The sequence below is a fragment of the Carassius auratus genome, unplaced genomic scaffold (genome assembly GCF_003368295.1).
Source record: "Carassius auratus strain Wakin unplaced genomic scaffold, ASM336829v1 scaf_tig00037836, whole genome shotgun sequence".
NCBI lineage: Eukaryota > Metazoa > Chordata > Actinopteri > Cypriniformes > Cyprinidae > Carassius > Carassius auratus.
The window spans coordinates 52,775-72,405 of NW_020526410.1; the positions used below are offsets into that span (position 1 = coordinate 52,775).

At 37.5% G+C, this 19,631-nt stretch overlaps 1 long non-coding RNA gene across 1 annotated transcript; it reads left to right on the forward strand.

The window, feature by feature from the left end:
- Positions 1–5,890: 5,890 nt before the first annotated feature.
- Positions 5,891–7,823, forward strand: LOC113083339 (uncharacterized). Its single transcript, XR_003283177.1, has 2 exons — positions 5,891–6,316; positions 7,125–7,823. It is a non-coding gene; the product is annotated as an uncharacterized LOC113083339 (long non-coding RNA).
- Positions 7,824–19,631: the final 11,808 nt, after the last annotated feature.

Below are 19,631 nucleotides of genomic sequence, written 5' to 3' on the forward strand. Positions count from 1 at the left end.
GGAAGTCGGCTATTTTGATTTGAATATGGATTTTTGAAAAAAAATTGAGCTGTGATTTAATCCATACTCCTCAGAGGAAAAGTTCACTATACTCACCAAACTTTATCTACATGTTGCAAAAACATTGAGGAACTTAAATTGCAAACGGATTTTGGTCAGCTTGAACGGTTTTGTCGTGGTGATTTTTTGAAATGACAGTCAAAAAAGGAATCATTAACTGTCTTGTATTTTTAAATTGCAGCTTCCAAACACTTAAAAGCATTTTCTCATACAGAGATCAAATCATTCTGAGGAAATATGCATAGTTTCATGACTTTACGACACTGTATGATTAAAAGAAAATTAAAAAACTGTCAGACATCTCATCTCACTCTGTCCCTCTGTTTGAGGAATGTATGTGTGCTGACTGAGTGTGTGTGTGTGTGTGTGTGTGTGTGTGTGTGTGTGAGTGTGAGTGGGGGATGGGCATGAGCTGAGTGGCAGACAGACAGGGAGAGAGAGAGAGGGACTTAAACATCTCTTTAATCACCAGAAAAAAAAAAATATTATTTGAAATTGTTTTTTTGTTGTTGTTGTTGCTAATTGTGCTGTTTTCATTACAGCTTAAGAAATCTCTTAGGCCTTATCCTTTTCTGACAGTTTCAGTGATTAATTTTTTTTTCTAAAAATACTTATTTGTGCTGCAAATAATAATTTTGGTCCCACTTTATATTAGGTGGCCTTAACTACTATGTACTTACATAAAAAAATAAGTACAATATACTTATTGTGTTCATATTGTATTTTTAAAACACTTTTGCTGCTATTGAGGTGGGATAGGGGTAAGGTTAGGGAGAGGGTTGGAGGTATGGGTAAGTTTAAGGGTGGGTTAAGGTGTAAAGTATGGGTCAACAGTATATTTATAAATGCAATTACAGAAATTAAATACAGATGTAATTACATGTAGTTTTTTTTTATATATATATATATAAGTACAATGTAAAAACATGTATGTACACAATAAGTACATTGTACTAAATTATTATTTAAAATGTAAGTACATAGTAGTTAAGGCCACTTAATATAAAGTGGGTCCATAATTTCAAACTCATTTGATACTGACCTCTGACACCCTGTGATTGACATTAATCTGAATTTATATAATCTCATGGATGTAACAGTAAAACTGTTCAGCTCACAGATGACGACCAAGCTGTGATGCAAGCAGAACTATTTCACAAATGCTTATAGGTCAATAAATTTATAACAAAACACTTTTAATTACTTAAGGATTTGGTAACAAATTAAAATATTGTCTCATTTTTTAACATTAGTAAATGCATTGGTAGATACCTACAAAATACCTACCACAAAGTCTCTTGGTAGGAAATCCAAATCCCAGCAGGAAGTCGGTTATTTAGAATTTTCTCTGCAAAATTGGTGTTGTTTTTGCCATTTTCTGGGGAGGTACTTTAACAAACTCCTCCTGGAGATTTATTCAGATCACCACCAAACTTGGTCAGTTAAATCTAAAGGCCTTTGCGATGTTAAATTGCGAAGATCTTGAGGTTTCGTTAAAGGGCGTGTCCATGGCGACCTGACAGATTTCGATGTTTCGCCATGAAAAAGGAAGTTGCTGTAACTCAGACATACAATGTCCAATCTGCCCCAAACTTCACATGTTAGATAAGACTTCTGCCCTTAACAGAGCTTCATGCCCATATTCAGTTATAGTCATAGCGCCACCTGCTGGCAACAGGAAGTGACATGTTTTACGCTGCGACAAACTACTCCTAGAAATCTTTTGACATTAATGTATTTTTTGTGGTCAGTCTAATCTTAAGGCCTGAGCAATGTTAAATTGTGGAGATCTTGAGTTTTTGTTAAAGGGCGTGTCCATGGCGCCATGACAAAATTTGACATCTCGCCACAGCAAGAGAAGTTGTTGTAACTGAGGCATAAAATGTTCAATCTTCGCCAAACTTCACATGTTCGATAAGAGTCCTGCCCTGAACACATCTGAAGGCCAATATTCCATTATAATGATAGCGCCACCTGCTGGCAACAGGAAGATTGGCACATATATGGAATAAACATTGATATATTCTACTTATATTTATGAGTTTAAACGCATATTTCTCACCGTTCACCTATTTACTAAAGCCACTCGCTGCCGGTGAGCCCGGGTGCGAGGGCCCGTTCATCGCTGCTTGCAGCTTTAATTCTTCTTCTTCTTCTTCTTCTTCTTCTTCTTCTTCTTCTTCTCCCGAATGAATCGCATTTTTGAGGGCTTTAACATGCTCAAAAAGTCATGAAACTTTGCACACGCGTCAAACCTGGTGAAAATTTTAATCTGATATAGGATTCAGAAGAGGGTGTGGCAAAATGGCTCGACAGCGCCACCTATACCAAGAAAATCAACAGCCTTCCAGCTATGTTTCACGTACATGCACGAAAATTGGCACACATATGTAACACACCAATACCTACAAAAAAAGACTCTTGGAGCGAAATTCTAAACCCAACAGGAAGTCGGTTATTTTTTATATTATGAGCATATTTTGTGTAATTTTGGTCATTTCCATGTGTTGTATTTTAACGAACTCCTCCTAGAGAGTTCTTCAAATCAACACCAAATTTGGTATGCCTAATCTAAAGGCCTTTGCGATGTTAAATTGCGAAGATCTTGAGTTTTCGTTGAAGGGCGTGTCCGTGGCGGCCTGGCGAATTTCGATGATTCGCCATGAAAAATGAAGTTGCTATAACTCACACATACAATGTCCAATCTGCCCCAAACTTCACATGTTTGATGAGACTCCGAACCTGAACAGATTGACATGCCCATATTCAGTTATAGTCATAGCGCCACCTATTGGCAACAGGAAGTGACATATTTTACGCTGCGACAAACTACTCCTACAAATTTTATGACATCAATGTCTTTTTTGTGGTCAGTCTAATCTAAAGGCCTGTGCGATGTTCAGTTGTGAAGATCTTGAGTTTTCGTTAAAAGGCTTGTTCATGGCGCCGCGACGAATTTCGATGTCTCGCCATGGGAATAAAAGATGTTATAACTCAGGCATAAAATGTCCGATCTTCCCCAAACTTCACATGTGTGATAAGAGTCCTGGCCTGAACAGATCTGCAGGCCAATATTCCACCGGGTGTGGCAGAATGGCTCTATAGCGCCACCTATACACTTTAAACGGAGTGCGCCTCGAGCTATGTTTCACGTACATGTACAAAAATTGGTACACACATGTAACACTCCAATACCTACAAAAAAGTCTCTTGGTACGATATCCGGATCCCAACAGGAAGTCGGTTATTTTGAATTTTCCCTTCAAAATTGGTGTTGTTTTTGCCATTTTCAGGGGTTGTACTTTAACAAACTCCTCCTAGAGATTTATTCAGATTAACACCAAACTTGGTCAGTGTAATCTAAAGCCCTTTGCGATAATAAATTGCGAAGGACTTGGGGTTTCGTTAAAGGGCGGGTCCATGGCGGCCTGACAAATTTCGATGTTTCGCCATGAAAAAGGAAGTTGCTGTAACTCAGACATACAATGTCCAATCTGCCCCAAACTTCACATGTTGGATAAGACTCTTGACCTGAACAGATCTACATGCCCATATTCAGTTATAGTTATAGCTTCACCTATTGGCAACAGGAAGTGACATATTTTACACTGTGACAAACTACTCCTAGAAATTTGATGACATCAATGTCTTTTTTTGTGGTCAGTCTAATCTAAAGACCTGTGTGATGTTTAGTTGTGAAGATCTTGAGTTTTTGTTAAAAGGCGTGTCCATGGCTCCATGACGAAGTTCGATGTCTCGCCATGGGAATAAAAGATGTTATAACTCAGGCATAAAATGTCCGATCTTGATCAAACTTCACATGTGTGATAAGGGTCCTGGCCTGAACAGATCTGAAGGCCAATATTCCATCGGGTGTGGCAAAATGGCTCGATAGCGCCACCTATACACTTTCAATGGAGTGCGTATTCACTTTCAACGGAGTGCGTCTCTAGCTATGTTTCATGTACATGTACAAAAATCTGTACACACATGTAACACACCAATATCTACGAAAAAGTCTCTTGGTACAAAATCCGAATCCCAACAGGAAGTCAGTTATTTAGAATTTTCTCTGCACAATTGGCATTGTTGTTGCCATTTTCAGGGGTTGTACTTTAGCTAACTCCTCCTAGAGATTTATTCAGATCAACACCAAACTTGGTCAGTTAAATCTTAAGGCCTTTGAGATGTTAAATGGTGAAGATCTTGAGGTTTCGTTAAAGGGCGTGTCCATGGTGGCCTGACAAATTTCGATGTTTTGCCATGAAAAGGAAGTTGCTGTAACTCAGACATACAATGTCCAATCTGCCCCAAACTTCACATGTTAGATAAGACTTCTGCCCTTAACAGATCTACATGCCCATTTTCAGTTATAGTCATAGCGCCACCTGCTGGCAACAGGAAGTGACATGTTTTAGGCTGCAACAAACTACTCCTAGAATTTTTTTTGAGATTAAAGTATTTTTTTGTAGTCAGTTTAATCTAAAGGCCTGTGCAATGTTAACTTGTGGAGATCTTGAGTTTTTGTTAAAGGGCGTGTCCATGGCGCCATGACAAATTTTGATGTCTCGCCACAGTAAGAGAAGTTGTTGGAACTCAGGCATAATTTGTTCGATCTTCCCCAAACTTCACATGTTCGATAAGAGTCCTGCCCTAAACACATTTGAAGGCCAATATTCCATTATAATGAGAGCACCACCTGCTGGCAACAGGAAGATTGGCACATATGTGGAGTAAACTTTGATATATTCCACTTATATTTATGAGTTTAAATGCATATTTCTCACCGTTCACCTAATTAATAAAGCCACTCGCTGGCGGTGAGCCCGGGTGCGAGGGCCCGTTCATCGCTGCTTGCAGCTTTAATTAGGGCTCAAGCCCGAAGGGGCGAAGAGCCCTATTGTTCTTCTAAGGATTATTCTTCTTCTTCTTATTATTTTTTTTATTTTTTATTAAACCTTCCGGGGGTTTTTGGAGGCCTTAACATGCTCAAAAACTCTTGAAAATTGGCACACACATTGGAATCTGCGGCCATCAGGACGCCACAGAGACTGGGACCCGGGCGTGGCACAGGGGCTCTACAGCGCCCCCTGGAACACAGTCAGAAATCTTGAACCATAGCTCACACACACTTTCATGTATTTATATGAAACTCAGTACACTTATAGATCTCATTGAGCCGAACAACTTTCGCACTCTATGTCATAGGCTCCGCCCAACAGGAAGTCAGCTATTTAGGGCTGTTTATAAAAAGCATGCTCTGGAATTTGATATACTTGTCATAGGTCTTTTACTTGATTGCCACCAAACTCGGTCAACATGATCTCAAGACATTGGGGATGGAAAATTGCGAGGGGATTTTTGATATCTCGAACGGTTTGCCCGTGGCGAGGCGTTGAAATTATGGCGAGAAATGAGAAACAGGAAATGTCTAATAACATCCACATACATTTCCTGAATTTGATCAAACTTCATCGGTTTGTTCGCTGTATGATACCGATCGTATATATGTGACTATTAAGAGTCAACATTATAGCGCCACCAACTGGCAGCAGGAAGTGTGTCATTTTCCAAATGCTTTGAATTCAGCATCTTATTTTTACTCTATTTACTTAAAACTTCATCAGAATAATGACAAAACACGGCCGATGTAAATCTGTTGTGGGGATATTGATATCTGATATAGTGTTACCATGGCAACGTGTCAAACTTGAATGTTCTGTTATGGTGAGTTTGAGGCAGACAACAACCTCAGATTTACATGAAACTCAAAACACATATCAGTATAAGTGATAGCTAGACAATGGCAAAAGCTTTTAACCCTTTAAAACCGAACGTGTCGGCGCCGACACAATTTACCATGCGGTATTAATGTTTTCATAACTCAGCAACCGTTTGCACTATGAAAAAAAATCAAATTGCGTCTGATAGAAGACATCTTGCGCTTTAAGACAATATACAGCTTAATACGGTAACTGCATGCTTTCCAGCAGCAAATCACAGCAGCTTTCGGGGAGAGGGGGAAGGGCGGAGTTGAAGCGGGAGATACAGAGCCCAGCAGGTTTGAAAGTTTGAGAGTGTGAAATATAAACAAAAACGAACAAAAAACATGGCGAAAAAAGGTTTTACATGAGAGGAGGCGATTGATTTGATCTCTGATGACACCTGGGAAGAGGCTGAACATGATTCATCGGACCCGGAGTCTGTATTCAGATGTTGAGGCGTATGCTGCTGGCTTTGATCCAGTCGTGGATTGGTAAGTGAAGCTTATTTATTTGTTTCTTGCTGATTAATCGATGAGAAATGAATAAAATAGTCAGACTCCGTGTTTCTGTACGAAAAAACACGGTTTCACACACTTATATGTGCGTTGCAAACATTTGTAAGCGCGCATGTGCATGCATGCGTTCATATTTGCTCATGTAACGTTAGCGTTATGTCTATGGGTGCGTGTGCATGCATACATAATTTTCTGTGTGTATGTAAGTGCATGGACATATCTGTGTGTGTGTGTGCAAGTATGTGTGCGTGCGTGTGTGTGTGTGTGTGTGTAAGTAAAGGTGCGTGTGTGTGTATGCGAATGTGTGCGTGCATGTGTATATGTATGTTTGTGTGCATGCATGTGTGCATACGTTTGTGTGTGCTACTGCTAATGTGTGCATTTGTATATCTGTGTGTTTGTTTATGTGTATATCTGTTTGTGTGTATCTGTGTGCACATGTATCTGTTTGTGTATGTGTGCATGTGTGTGTCTTATACAGTCTATGATGTGTGTGTACGTACGTGCATGCGTGACTGTGCATGCATACATTTATGTCTATATCTGTATATGTGTGTGTGAGTAGGTGCATGTATGTATGTGTGATTGTGTGTATGCAAATGTGTGTAAGTAACTGCAGGGTTTATTTTTATTATTTTATTGTATTATTATTATTATAGTTATTTATTATATATTTATATATTTTTTTTTAAAAATTTTCTTACTAATAAATTGCTTCATAATAAAAAAGTATTTTTATGTACATATATAGTGAGTTTGTAACACATGTTGCTTCTTTTTTTAGTGTGGCTTCTCCAGTTATCTACGAAGAAGCAAATGGGCCATCTACATCGAACACAACACCATCTCAGAGGGGCCGGGGCCGTGGTCGCAGCTGTAGCTGTATAATAAGTACATGGGGGGACTTGACACCTCCAACAAGATGCTCAGAACAAAGTCGGTGCCCCATAAAACAAGTCGTATGTGACCATTTTCCAGCATTTCCTAGATATTGCAGTGACCAACAGCTTCATTTTACACAAAGAGCTGTGTGCCATCCACCATGATAAGCTCATAACACGGCAAAACTTTCAGGAGCTGCTAGCTGCTCCGCTCACAGATGTTCCCCTGGATGGCCGGCTGAGAGAGAGATGCGATCATCTGCCTGTTCCTGTGAGTGATACTCAAGACCTTTCACAAAGTTGCATACGATGCAAAAGGAGCACCCCATGGACATGCCAGGAATGTGATGTGGGACTATGCTTGCAGTCCTGTAGACAGGAACTGCTTCAGAGAGCCCCACATTTAAATGACTGGATTGAAGGATCCAAAAACGCCTGGAGAACTGGAGTACCACAAATGGCTCCTGAGTGAAAACCGTGCAATCCAGTGTCTCAAAAATACTTGTATATATGTATTATAGTTCCTTTTTCAAGATTGAGGCATTAGATTCTTTCGATCATGAGTTTTCAGATTTTTTCTAAATAAAAACCAGTACAATTTCTTCCCGTTTTTAATTTTTTTGTCTATTTTAATTCTATTTACTAACTCATTACACTAAATAATGTACAATAACTGTAATTTCCTGAAAGCCTATTTTTTTCTGAAAAAAATGACACCTTACACTTGAAGATACCACATTATGTTATAATTTTATACTCAATAAACCAAAATGAGTGAAAACGGCCAATTTTAGCCTTAGGTTCTAAAGGGTTAAAAGGGCGTGAAGGAGGCACTCTATAGCGCCACCTTTTGTCAAAAGTGGGGGGGTTAGTTTTAGCTACAGACACCAAACTTGGTACATAAATTGTTCTTTTCAAGACGGACAACTTTCTAATTCACAGTCATCAGCTACGACCAACAGGAAGTCGGCTATTTTGATTTGAATATTTAAATTGAGCTCTGATTTAATGCATACTCCTCACAGGAAATGTTCACTATACTCACCAAACTTTGTCTACATGTTGAAAAAACATTGAGGAACTTAAATTGCGAACGGATTTTGGTTAGCTTGAACGGTTTTGTCGTGGTGATTTTTTGAAATGACAGTAAAAAGGGAATCATTAATTGTCTTGTATTTTTAAATTGCAGCTTCCAAACACTTAAAAAAAAAAAAAAATCATACAGAGATCAAATCATTCTGAGGACATATGCATAGTTTCATGACTTTACAACACTGTATGATTAAAAGAAAATTAAAAAACTGTCAGACGTGTCAACTCACTCTGTCCCTCTGTTTGAGGAATGTATGTGTGCTGACTGAGTGTGTGTGTGTGTGTGTGTGTGTGTGTGTGTGTGTCTGTGAGTGGGGGATGGGCATGAGCTGAGTGGCAGACACAATGAGAGAGAGAGAGAGAGAGAGAGAGAGAGAGACTTAAATATCTCTTTAATCACCAGGAAAAAAAAGTATTTTAAATTGTTATTTTTTGTTGCTGTTGCTAACATTGCTGTTTTCATTACAGCTTAAAAATCTCTTAGGCCTTATCCTTTTCTGACAGTTTCAGGAATTAAAAACAAAATTCTAAAAATATTTGTGCTGCAAATAATAATTTCAAACTCATTTGATACTGACCTATTCCATCCTGTGACATGACATTTATCTTAATTTACATAATCTCATGGATGTAACAGTAAAACTGTTTAGCTCACAGATGAAGACTAAGCTGTAATGCAAGCAGAACTTTCACAAATGCTTATAAGTCATTAAATGATTTTATAACACTGTAAAATAATGTCTAATTTGTTAACATTAGTAAATGCATTGGTAACACTTTATAATAACTGCACTTATTATTAAATAGTCAGTTCATGCTTTATAAAGCCTTGTCCCAACTTAAATAGTCATTAATAAGCAGCTTATAAATACAGCTATAAAAAGCTTGATCTTGGTTTATAAGCACATTTATTAAAAAGGAGAGTAAAGGGTCAGTTAACTTCCTATGAAATAAAAAAAAATGAAAATAAACAAACAACAACACAGATTGATACAGAACTCAGAAATGTTATTGTGGATTTATGATCAAATCAGCCTGTAAAATGAATCATACTCCTCCAAGAAGACACAAGTAGTTCACACCAAACTTTTTCAACATGATGCTAATATACTGAAGATGTTAAATTGCGAATGTGTTTAGGATATCTTAAATGGTGTGGCCATACCGATTTATTAAAGTAACATTAAAAAATACAATAGTTATTTTACTATATCTTTAACATTCTTCATTCCAACTCTTCAAAAAATTTTATATACGTAGAAGTCATCATTTGAAAGAAGCACAGTAAGTTTCATAGCTTTATCATGTCCAGGAGCCACCATAAAATTAAAACTATCATAACATATAAATCAAGCTTGCAATTCTTGGTACCAATAATGGCCACCAGATGGAGCTATAGGATTACTTTTACATAATTATTGTAGAAACGAATATGATTTAAATCATTTATAGAAATCTTTCAAAGAAAAATAATATGAATTTTATTGATAAAATGACCCTCACTTAATTAGAATAATTAGGAATACTGTGTATTAAGAATAATTCTTTATAGGCTTTATGGACAGATAAGTTTGGAGTGACTCTTGAAGGTTCAGCACCACATCCTCTTTTACCACTGTTTAAATAATTTATCTTACAGAACAGGTGCGAATGAATTTTGGATAGCTTGAATGGTTTTGTCATGGTGATTTTTTGAAATAACAGTAAAAAAGGAACCAGTAAATGTCTTTTATTTTTTTTTAAGTGCAGCTTCTAAACTCTTCAACAAAATGTACACATAGAAGACAAGTCATTCTGAGGAAATATGCATAGTTTCATGACTATACAACACAATATGGATGATAGAAAATTAAAAAAAAAACTATCATACATCTGATGTCACTCTGTCCCTCTGTCACTGTGGGTAATGTGTGTGTGTGTTTGTGTGTTAAGTGTGGGTGTGTTAAGTGTGTGTGCTGAGTTTGTGTGAATGTGTGGGAGAGGGGATGGGCTTGGTGTCAGAGAGAGAGAGAGAGAGAGAGGGAGGGAGACTTAATCATCTCTTTAATCACCAGCAGAAAAAAAAAAAGCAATTTTGTGTTGTTGTTGTTGTTGTTGTTTTTTCATCATTACAGCTTAAGAAATATCTTAGGCCCCAACATCAACTGTTGCTGCTTTATATAGCCTTCTCCCAAAATTAATAGTCATTAGTAAGCATTTTATAAATACAGCTATAATTAAATTGTTCATGGTTTATATGCACATTTATTTTGAGGAGATTAAAGGCTGTAATCTTCCTAAAAAAAAATAAAAAAATAAACAAACACAGAACTCAGAAACATTTATTTCAAGATGCAATAAAAGAAAACTGTACACTATATATATATATATATATATATATATATATATATATATACAATTGCATAAGTTTATATTTATTTGTTTTATCAAGTGCACAGCTAATAATAATAATAATAATAATAATGCATTTTATTTAAGGAGCCTTTCAAACCACTCAAGGTCACCGTACAACAAGTAACAACAGTAACAATATTAAAACAAAAAATAACAGCAAATAACAATGTCAATAAAAAACTGCAATAATATTAGAATAGCACAACATATTGTGGAATACTATATTAAGACTTTATATATAGGCTTTATGAACAGATATGTTTTGAGAGATTCTTGAAGTACTAGCATCACCTCCTCTTGTATGACGGTTTGAGTAATATATCTTCCAGATAGTACCGCCGCTCCCTATATGCAGAATACGCAGTCTTCGTAGGGCACCAACTCCCAGAGGGGGCACCATCCCAGTAGCTTAAAAAAAAATAAAACATGCGCCATTCTCCCATCCGCGCTCGCGACCGCTCGGACATTTGCGGATGAATGTTCGTAATTGATGGATAGACATCTATGCCCGGGTAAAAGACATCAGCAATCCGGCACAGAGAAAAGAAAAATAAAGTAAAAAACAAAACAAAAACAGGCATAAAGTTGGCTTGACATTGGAAATTCGAGAGTCTCAAATTTAGGGACCGTCTTTAAAGTTACATGTGACATTGTTATACACTTTTCTAATGTCAGTAGCATTTGAAGAGAATGACTTACAGTCATAAAAAACAACTGTAATTGTTCATCTAGGTGACAGCTATAATGCACAATTAAATTGAATGTTTTATGTTTATTAAAACAAACTGTAAGTCATATGTAAATTATGCTACTTTTTCACATGGGCTCAAACGCAAATTTGAAGCTCAATAGCATTTGAGGAAAAAGACTTGCAGTCATAAAACATTTGTAATGTGTTCATTTAGGTGTCAGCTACAATGCACACCTTATACATTTTTTATATATATTAAAATAAAGTGTTACTAAAGTTATATATATTGTTCTGTGTATGTGATTTCAAAGTCTAGATGGGTCGGATTAACCCTTTAACTGTCGTATCCCTTAAAATTTGATTGCCAGAGGGTTACTGGAAATGCTTATGTCCGCTGGGCACAGTTTTCCCGATCCCACCGGGGTGGCGTTGCACTGATGGCTTGAGCCCGACATCGCTGCTTGCAGCTATATTTATTATTATTATTATACTTCTCAAAAATGAATCGCCTTTTTGAGGGCCTAAACATACTCAAAAAGTCACGAAACTTTGCACACACCTCAGAACTGGCGAAAATTTACATCTGATATGGGTTTCAGAAGTGGGTGTGGCAAAATGGCTCGACAGCGCCACCTATACACGTTCAGCGGTGTGCGCCTCGAGCTATGTTTCACGTACATGTATGAAAATCAGTACACATGTGTATCTCTCCAGTACCTACAAAAAAGTATCTTAGAGCAAAATTCTAAACCCAACAGGAAGTCGGTTATTTTTAATATTATGAGCAAATTTTGTGTCATTTTTGCCATTTCCATGCGTTGTATTTTAACGAACTCCTCCTAGAGACTTATTCAGATCAACACCAAATTTGGTATGCCTAATCTAAAGGCCTTTGCGATGTTAAATTGCGAAGATTTTGAGTTTTCGTTAATGGGCGTGTCAGTGGCGGCCTGGCGAATTTCGATGATTCGCCATGAAAAATGAAGTTGCTATAACTCAGACATACAATGTCCAAACTGCCCCAAACTTCACATGGTTGATAAGACTCTGAAACTGAATAGATTGACATGCCCATATTCAGTTATATTCATAGCGCCACCTATTGGCAACAAGAAGTGTCATATTTTACGCTGCGAAGAACTACTCCTAGAAATTTTATGACATCAATGTCTTTTTTGTGGTCAGTCTAATCTAAAGGCGTGTACAATGTTAAATTGTGAAGATCTTGAGTTTTCGTTAAAGGGCGTGTCCATGGCGCCATGTCAAAGTTCGATGTCTTGCCATGGGAGTAGAAGTTGTTGTAACTCAGGCATAAAATATCAGATCTTGCCCAAACTTCACATGTTTGATAAGAGTAATGACCTGCACACATCTGGAGGCTAATATTCCATTGGGTGTGGCAAAATGGCTCGATAGCGCCACCTATACATTTTCAATGGAGTGCGCCTCGAGCTACATGTCATGTACATGTACGAAAATCGGTAAACATATGTAACACACCAACAGCTACAAAAAAAGTCTCTTGGTACAAAATCCGAATCCCAACAGGAAGTCGGTTATTTTTAATTTTCCCTGCAAAATTGGTGTTGTTTTTGTCTCGAGCTATTTTTCAGGGGTTGTATTTCAACGAACTCCTCCTAGAGATTTATTCAGATCAACACCAAACTTGGTCAGTGTAATCTAAAGCCCTTTGCGATGTTAAATTGCGAAGGAATTGAGGTTTCATTAAAAGGCGTGTCCATGGCGGCCTGACAAATTTCGATGATTCGCCATGAAAAATGATGGTGCTATAACTCAGACATACAATGTCCAATCTGCCCCAAACTACACATGTTGGATAAGACTCTTGACCTGAACAGATCTATATGCCAATATTCAGTTATAGTCATAGTGCCACCTATTGGCAACAGGAAGTGACATATTTTACACTGTGACAAACTACTCCTAGAAATTTTATGACATCAATGTCTTTTTTGTGGTCAGTCTAATCTAAAGACCTGTGTGATGTTTAGTTGTGAAGATCTTGAGTTTTTGTTAAAAGGCGTGTCCATGGCGCCATGACGCAGTTCGATGTCTCACCATGGGAATAAAAGATGTTATAACTCAGGCATAAAATGTCCGATCTTGCCCAAAGTTCACATGTGTGATAAGGGTCCTGGCTTGAACACATCTGAAGGCCAATATTCTATTATAACGATAGCGCCACCTGCTGGCAACAGGAAGATTGGCACACATATGGAATAAACTTTGATATATTGCACTTATATTTATGAGTTTAAATGCATATTTCTCAATGTTCACCTTTTTACTAAAGCAACACGATGGCGGTGAGCCCGGGTGCGAGGGCCCATTCATCGCTGCTTGCAGCTTTAATTAGGGCCCGAGCACCGATGGTGTGAGGACCCTATTGGAATTGCTCCATTTATTATTATTATTATTATTCCGCTTCTCCAAAATGAATCGCATTTTTGAGGGCCTAAACATGCTCAAAAAGTCACCAAATTTTGCACACGCCTCCGAACTCCGAAATTTACGTCTGATATGGGTTTCAGAAGTGGGCGTGGTAAAATGGCTCGACAGCGCCACCTATGCACGTTCAGCAGTGTGCGCCTCGAGCTACATTTCACGTGCATGCACGAAAATTGGCACACATATGTAACACACCAATACCTACAAAAAAGTCTCTTGGAGCAAAATCCGAAACCCAACAGGAAGTCGGTTATTACTAATATTATGAGCAAATTTTGTGTCATTTTTGTCATTTCCATGCGTTGTATTTTAACAAATTCCTCCTAGAGATTCTTTCAGATCAACACAAAATTTGGTATGTCTAATCTGAAGGCCTTTGTGATGTTAAATTGCGAAGCTTTTGAGTTTTCGTTAATGGGCATGTCCGTGGCAGCCTGGCGAATTTCGATGATTTGCCATGAAACAGGAAGTTGCTATAACTCAGACATACAATGACCAATCTGCCCCAAACTTCACATGTTTGATGAGACTCCTGACCTGAACAGATTGACATGCCCATATTCAGTTATAGTCAAAGCGCCACCTATTGGCAACAGGAAGTGACATATTTTACACTGCGATGAACTACTCCTAGAAATTTTATGACATCAATGTATTTTTTGTGGTCAGTCTAATCTAAAGGCCTGTGCGATGTTAAGTTGTGAAGATCTTGAGTTTTCGTTAAAAGGCGTGTCCATGGCGCCGTCCCGAAGTTCGATGTCTCGCCATGGGAATAAAAGATGTTATGACTCAGGCATAAAATGTCCGATCTTCCCCAAACTGGACATGTGTGATAAGAGTCCTGTCCTGAACACATCTGAAGGCCATAATTCCATCAGGTGTGGTAAAATGGCTCGATAGCGCCACCTATACACTTTCAACAGAGTGCGCCTCGAGCTATGTTTCACGTACATGTACAAAAATCGGTATACACATGTAACACACCAATACCTACAAAAAAGTCTCTTGGTACGAAATCCTAATCCAAACAGGAAGTCAGTTATTTAGAATTTTCTCTGCAAAATTGGCGTTGTTTTTGCCATTTTCAGGGGTTGTACTTTAACGAACTCCTCCTAGAGATTTATTCAGATCAACGCCAAACCTGGTCAGTGTAATCTTAAGCCTTTTGCAATGTTAAATTGCGAAGATCTTTAGATTTCGTTAAAGGGCATGTCCATGGCGGCCTGACAAATTTTGATGTTTCGCCATGAAAAAGGAAGTTGCTGTAACTCAGACATACAATGTCCAATCTGCCCCAAACTTCACATGTTAGATAAAACTTCTGCCCTTAACAGATCTACATGCCCACATTCAGTTATAGTCATAGCGCCACCTATTGGAAACAGGAAGTGACATGTTTTACGCTGCGACAAACTACTCCTATAATTTTTTTGAGATTAACATATATTTTTTGGTCAGTCTAATCTAAAGGCCTGTGCAATGTTAACTTTTGGAGATCTTGAGTTTAAAGGGTGTTTCCATAGCGCCATGACAAAATTTGATGTCTTGCCACAGCAAGAGAAGTTGTTGTAACTCAAGCATAAAATGTTCAATCTTCCCCAAACTTCACATGTTTGATAAGAGTCCTGGCCTGAACACATCTGAAGGCCAATATTCCATTATAATGATAGCGCCACCTGCTGGCAACGGTAAGATTGGCACATATATGGGATATACTTTGATATATTCCACTTATATTTTTGACATTAAATGGATATTTCTCAACGTTCACCTTTTTACTAAAGCCATACGATGGCGGTGAGCCCGGGTGCGAGGGCCCGTTCATCGCTGCTTGCAGCTTTAATTAGGGCCCGAGCCAATGGGCGCAGGGCCCTATTGTTCCCCTAAGGATTATTCTTATTATTTTTATTTTTTATGAACCTTCCGGGGGTTTTTGGGGGCCTTAACATAGTCAAAAACTCTTGAAAATTGGCACACACATTGGAACCTGCGGCCATCAGGACGCCGCAGAGGCTGGGACCCGGGCGTGGCACAGGGGCTCTACAGCGCCCCCTAGAACACCGTCAGAAAATCCTGAACCATAGCTCACACATACTTGCATGTATTTATATGAAACTCAGTACACTTATAGGTCGCATAAAGCCGAACAACTTTTGCGCTCTATGTCATAGGCTCCGCCCAACAGGAAGTCAGCTATTCAGGGCTGTTTAAAAAAAGTATGCTCTGGAATTTGAAATACTCCTCTAAGTTTTTCCAACCGTTCGTCACAAAACTTGGTGAACATGATCTCAAGGCATTGAGGATGAAAAATTGCGAGGGGATTTTTGATATCTCGAACGGTTCACCTGTGGTGAGGCGTTGAAATTAGGGCAAAAAATTAGAAACAGGAAGTGCCTAAAAACATCCACATACATTTCCTGAGTTTCATCAAACTTCATTGGTTTGTTCATTGTAATATGTTACTTGCATATATGTAACTATAAGGTGTCAAAGTTACAGCGCCACCAACTGGCAGCAGGAAGTGTGTCATTTTCAAAATGCTTTGAATTCAGCATCTTATTTTTACTCGATTTGCTTCAAACTTCAGCAGAATAATGACAAAACACAGCCGATGCAAATCTGTTGTGGGTATACTGATATCTAATATAGTGTTGCCATGGCAATGTGTCAAACTTGAATATTCTGTTATGGTGATTTTGAGGCAGACAACAAGCTAAGATTTACATTAAACTCAGAACACATATCAGTATTAATGATATCTAGACAATGGCAAAAGCTTTTAAAAGGACGTGAAGGAGGCAGTCTATAGCGCCACCTTTTGTCAAAAGTGGGGGGGGGGGTTCGTTTTAGCTAAAGACACCAAACTTGTTACATAAATTGTTCTTATCAAGACGGACAATTTTCTAATTCACAGTCATAAGCTACGACCAACAGGAAGTCAGCTATTTTGATTTGAATATGTATTTTTGGGCAAATTCCGATGTGAATTAATGCATACTCCTCACAGGGGAAATGTACTTTACACACCAAACTTTGTCTACATGTTGAAAAAAAACATTGAGGAACTTAAATTGCGAATGGATTTTGGATAGCTTGAACGGTTTTGCCGTGGTGATTTTTTGAAATAACATTAAAAAGGGAAACATTAATTGTCTTGTATTTTTAAATTGCAGCTTCCAAACATTTCAAAACCATTTTTTCATTTAGAGAACATGCGATTCTGAGGAAATATGCATAGTTTCACGACTTTACAACACTGTATGTTAAAAAGAAAATTATAAAACTGTCAGACATCTGATCTCACTCTCTGGCATTCTCTCTGTGTGAGGGAAAGGAGGGGGAGGGGTAGGGGTGCTTGAGGGCCTGCCTGACAGAGAGAGAGAGAGAGAGAGAGAGAGAGAGAGAGAGAGAGAGTTAACATCTCTTTAATCGTCAGAAAAAAAACTGTAATTGTGTATTGTTGATTTTTTTCATCATTACAGCTTAAGAAATCTCTCTATCATTTTCTGTCAGTTTTATGGACGAAAAAAACCTAGTACAATTTGTAGGTCTCAGACAAAATGATTTTATATAATTAGGTTAAGAATTATGTTAATTGCAAAATAAAAAAAGATTTTAAAAATACATACACGATGACTTGTATATATTTTTTTATTCTGATAATAATTTTAAATTTATTTGATAATGACCTATGACAGACATTCTGTGACATGACCTGAATTTACACAATCTTGCTGATTTAACATTAAAACAGTTCAGCTCACAGATAAAGACTAAGCTGTAATGCAGGCAAACATATTTTACAAATGCTTATAGATCAATAAATTAGTTAAAAATGCTTTTTCACAAAGTGCATAATAATAATAGTTGATATTCTGATGACATTTTTTTTCCAAGCACATTTTACCAAATTCAAATCACATGACTAATACACAATAATCACAATACTATAGATTTGGTATTTCATGATTTATGAGTGATATATATATATATAATTGTCCTCGAAGGCTGGAAGTGAAAAGCTCATATTCAGGAGTGCTGAATTTTTAGGCATGTCTTCTTGTGATGCATTGGTCATAGAGCTCATTGTAGCGATGCTTCAGGTGTTGAAATAGATTTGTTATACATTATACAGGTTCACTGTTTGCAGAGTGTATACAGTATGTGTATGTGGTGCAGACGCAGCAGCGAGAGCATGTTATTGTAACGCAAAAACACATTAAAATAATGCGCGAGCATGCACATTTCCTTTACCTTGTCACAAAACATGTCCTCTGATACATGCTGCTTTTGCTCGGAGAACGTGCGCACACTTAAAACCCGTTTCCTCTGCTCAAACTGTGTCCTGTGCACTCACAACTCTCTCTATGCTCATGCACTAAATATTCATTCTTTTCACACCTTTCTATTCTAACCTTTTCTTTTCACATCTTTTAACATGTGTAGTGTGAATGCTCTGATCCATTAACATGGGCTCTGAAAAAAATATGCATTACAGATAGAGCTTGTGAACCTGGCCTTGCATAGTCATATGAACAGTCTGTCCTGTTCTCCGCGCTCCATTTAGGAATGCTTCATTCAGACTGGTTCAGATAGCAACACCAAACGTGCAGTGTGTAATACCTATCATGGCCACCAATAGATGGAGCTATAGGATTACTTTTAAATAATTGTTTTAGAAACTGTATACTGCATTTAAATCATTTATAAAAATCTTTCAAAGTAAAATAATATGTATTTTAAAAAGCTAATGAATTTTACTGGTAATATAGTTTTATATAATAATTTCAGAAATGTTTATAGATCAATAAAAGTATTTTTAAAAATGGTTATAGATCATGAAAAGTGTTTTGCAACAATTTATAATAAGCTCTCTTTGGTTTACATTAGTTAATGCATTAACTAACATGAACTAACAATTAACAATCTATTTTTCAGATCATTTATTAATCTTTTTTTATGTTAGTTATTCCTATCATTAAAAATATTATTGTTTATGTTATTTCACAGTACATAAATTAATCTTAAAATAAAAATGTAATAAAAAAAAATATTATTAATAATGTGTTAAAATATTTTAACTAAGCTTTAATTAACATTTATATAAACACTTATATTGAAAGAGACTGATATGGAAGTAATTTTTACTTTTAAAAACCGCATGTAAGACACAGTTAACAAATGCAGTGAACAGATAAAAGGACAGACCAACAAAGATATATAGTGCCCCCTATTGGCAACAGAAAGTGTCATATTTTATGCTGCGACAAACTAAACCTAGAATTTTTTAAAACTTTTTTGTGGTCAGTCTATCTTGAGTTTTTGTTAAAAGTCGTTTCCATGCCGCCATGACAAAACTGATGTCTCGCCATAGGAAGAGAAGTTGTTGTAACTCGGGCATAAAATATTCGATCTTCCCCAAATTTCAAATGTTCGATAAGAGTCTTGGCCTGAACACATCTGAAGGAAAATTTTCCATTATAATGATAGCGCCACCTGCTGGCAAAAGGAAGATTGGCACATATTAATGACTATAAATGGCATATTCCGCTTATATTTACGACTTTAAATGCATATTTCTCGCTGTTCACCTTTTTTACTAAAGCCGCTTGCTGGTGGTGAGCCCGGGGGTGAGGGCCCGATCATCGCTGCTTGCAGCTTTAATTAGGGCCCGAGCACCGATGGTGTGAGGACCCTATTGGAATTGCTCCGTTTATTAGGGCCCGAGCACCGATGGTGTGAGGACCCTATTGTATCTGCTCTG